The 3736-nt window shown below is 48.8% G+C and overlaps 1 long non-coding RNA gene across 1 annotated transcript; it reads right to left on the bottom strand.

Moving 5' to 3' along the window:
* Window positions 1-639: 639 nt before the first annotated feature.
* Window positions 640-1981, bottom strand: LOC309377035. The gene is made up of 2 exons (XR_014171393.1): window positions 1840-1981; window positions 640-1297 (listed from the first exon to the last, which is right to left on the bottom strand). It is a non-coding gene; the product is annotated as an uncharacterized lncRNA (long non-coding RNA).
* Between the last annotated feature and the right edge of the window lie 1755 nt (window positions 1982-3736).

Raw genomic sequence — 3736 nt, 5'->3', positions numbered from 1 at the left:
AACCAGTTGGGAAAAGTCCATGCGGGTTCCAACTCGCCCAGACCAGTTTGAACTGGCCCAGACTGGTTGGAACTGGCTCAGATTGCTTGGAACAGGTCTAGGCTGGTTTGAACCGGTCCAAGTCAGTCGGAAAAGGTCCAAGCCGGCTGGAACCAGTCTAGGCCAGTATGAACTGGTCTAGGCAGGTTTCTGCTGGTCCAAGCCAGTTTGAACCGGTCAAGGCAGGTTTGTACCTGTCTAGGCTGGTTTGAACCGGTCCAAGCCGGTTGGAACTGGTCTAGGCCAGTTTGAAGCGGTCTAGGCTAGTTGGTTCCGGTCCAAGCCGGTTTCAACTGGTCTAGGTCGGCTTGAACCGGTCCAGGCTGGTTTCTGCTGGTCCGAGCCGGTTTGAAGAGGTCTAGGCTGGTTGGAATAGCTCTGTGTCACTTGGAAGCTGCCCAGACCTGCTGGGTGTGGAAAACAAGCCCCCTCGAGAGAGGCTGGGCCCCCTCGTCGGTTCCCGGAACTTGTTTACCAGTGATCTGCCCTGGCTGGCATCCCCGCAGTCAAGTAATCTTGATAGGCAACATTTCTTAGCGTGGAAAATGCACACCCCCTCCCGCCTTGCTTCCCCAGCAGGGAAAGGAGATAGTCAGAAAGTCTATTTACATCTCTTTATTTCTGACTTTGCAGCACTACAGAAAACATGTCCGAAGAGTTCAGTGTTGAGCAAGCAAGTGACAAAGACTTCCTTCACATACGCAACAGGAAGGTATCATATTACACACTGCACAAATCTTTGTGAAGCCTGTGAACTTCCGGAAAGATTCTTTCCCACAGCTAGCCACATCATGTGATGTTTTCACCATGCTCCAAGTTTGCAGCTGCGTTGCTCTCATATCGTAACATCCTCCCCCATATGAATCAACATTAGCTGCGAACAAAGCTTGATCTAGAGAAGAAAACAAACAGTTGTTATACACGTAACAATCCCCTGTTGTTTCAGTTCCACCCTTGGAACTACCCGCCACTGTTTTCACCAATGTTACTCTCTGGTTGTCTGTTTTCCAAGGAATGAGTGCATCTGCATTACCTTGGCTAGGGAAGGTAGTGTTACACTTAGCAACTCCCTGTCGTGTCTTTGTCTCTGACTTAGACACACTTTTTACCAGGCTTGAGTTGTCAACAATAGTAACACATGCAACAGCTGAATTAGCAAACTCTTGAGAATACCTCTTGGGTGGTACGCCCTTTGTGATTCTCTCAGACCTGCGAATGAGGTGCTGATCCTCTCTGCTGACTGGTTCATCTTCAGGACCTTTTGGAGAACCAGTTCCAACAGTAAACAGTGGTTCAACCTTAAACCTGTGAAGGTCTAGCCATTGTGTGTGAACCTTTCTCATTGACTGTGTCAACAGAACCTCCTGAGCTTTCTGTGTCACTCTCAGTACCAGAATAATCAGAATCATCATAATCATCATCTGAATTGTCATCGGTGGGAAATGTGTGAAAAACCTCTGTCTCCTGTCTCGGAGTGCTCTCTAGAAACTTTGTGAGAATCACCTGACCAGATTCAGACAAAATTACTCTGTAGAGACCCTTTTCATAACCCACAAAAATGCCTCTGGCATTCTTTATCCCATCTGGAGTTTCTGTCCGGCTGTGAGATCCAAAAACCTTAAACTGCGTCACAGAAGGTTTCCTGTGGAATAGCCTCTCAAAAGGAGAACTTTCCATACCTTTTGATACCTTTCTCACCCAAGTATAACAAAATGCCGATAAAGATTCAGCCCAATACTCATGTGGCAAATGTGAACTCAGCAATTGTGCATTCATGCCATTTTTCAACTCTTTGTTCACCTTTACACACACACTTTTGTTCCATGAAGCTTCTGAGACAGCAATCTTATTGCTCTATCCCTTGTCTTTTGAGGAAATCCTGAAAATCCTGTGAAAGAAAAATTGGCTTCTCATCTGTGAAAAGATAATCAGCATTAGCATCATGAACACTCTTAGCCTGTTTTAACCAGCTGGGCCAGTTTCAAATGACCTGCACCTACTCCAACTGGCCTGGACCTGCTCCAACATGTCTGGGCCAGTTCCAACCCACTTGGAACTGCTCAAACTGGCTTGGGCCATTTCAAACTGGCCTAGACCTGTTCAAACGGGCCTAGACTGGTACAAACCAGCCAAGACCGGTTCAAACCGGCTTGGACCGGCACAAACTGGCTTAGACAGGTTTTTACTGGCCCAGACTGCTTGGAACTGGCTCAGACTGCTTGGAACAGGTCTAGGCTTGTTTGAACTGGTCCAGGTCGGTTGAAACAGGTCCAAGCTGGTTGGAACCGGACTAGGCCACTTTGAACCCAACTAGGCCGGTTTGAGCCGGTACAAGCCAGTTTGAACCGGTCTTGGCTGGTTTGAATAGGTCTAGGCCAGTTTGAAACGGACCAAGCCATTTTGAGCAGTTCCACGTGGGTTGGAACTGGCCTGTTCAAACTGGCCTAGACCGGTACAAAACAGCCAAGACCAGTTCAAACCGGCTTGGACCAGCACAAACTGGCTTAGACAGGTTCAAACGGGCCAAGACCGGTTTTAACCGGTTTGGACCTGTTTCAACTGACTTGGACCGGTTCAAACCAGCCTAGACCTGTTTCAACCAGTCTGTGGTCTAGGCTGGTTTGAACAGGCCCAAGCCAGTTTGAACAGTTCCAGACAGCTTCAAGCAGGTCCAGGCCAGTTGGAACAGGTGGATGTCATTTGAAACTTGCGCAAGCTGGTTCGATTTGGCCTACCGGAAGGGCGCGGACTTAATGTGGAACATTTTCAATGATTTTGATGATCTGAGGATTTCTTTTCCAAATTTAGTCATAATTTGGTCACCACTGTTGTAAAGGCGCACTTGGAGGGACTGCCGATATCCTATTGCTATGAACAAATCCAGAAAGATTCTGGAATGCTCAGTGGCTCGAAGAGTGGCAACGCTGGGGGGGGGGGGGGGACATTGACCAGCCCAACATCCAGTTCAGCAAGGTGACCCTCTACCACGAGGATGGCGTGCATCTTTCCAATGCGGGAAACGATGTTTGGTTGGCTGACAGATCTGCAGGGATTAGGGATTGGTTGCAGGTCTGAGGGTATTGGCGGCGAGCTTTGCTCGAGTGGCGGTTAGGCATTGGAATGGGTATTGTTATGTAGATGTATGGGGGGAGGAGTGCCATCACTTCCCCCAGATATTGAAGGGTAGTCCGATAAAGGATTCTGGGGGGCTTGGCCCCATCTGAAGCCTATGGAGGCCAGGGTCCAAGGCACGCCCCCGAGCAGTGACTCTGGAGGAGTGCCTAGTTGATGTGCATCAGCAGGGCTCCCCCTGCTGGTGTTAACCCTTCCGGATTTTCAAGCAAGAAGGCTGAAGCCGGATAGTCAGATAGGTGGGAGGTGGGAACTCACCACACAACCTGGCTTGGCCAGTTCAGCTCACAATGTGTTCTCAAAGTCTCTGGGGTCAGTTTGACACCATAGTCCCCTGAGAAAGCCCTTTTGAAATTTGCTATCATACAGCCTGGTGGAGTGCTTGAATTACAAACTGTTGAACACTTCCCCCGCATCGCTGTGTCCCTTGTGAATTGCTTCTCACCAGATTCTCAGAGATTGGCTTCCCTTTGTTCCTGATCAAAATGCAGTCACCTGATTTGGAAATGCGGTATTGAAAGGTCTACATTCAGTGCCCTGGCACCCTGTTACCATCAATTCTGTT

Source organism: Podarcis melisellensis (genome assembly GCF_964234715.1).
Source record: "Podarcis melisellensis genome assembly, chromosome: 8".
NCBI classification, from domain to species: Eukaryota; Metazoa; Chordata; class Lepidosauria; order Squamata; family Lacertidae; genus Podarcis; species Podarcis melisellensis.
This window is presented reverse-complemented; position numbering and strand designations above follow the sequence as displayed.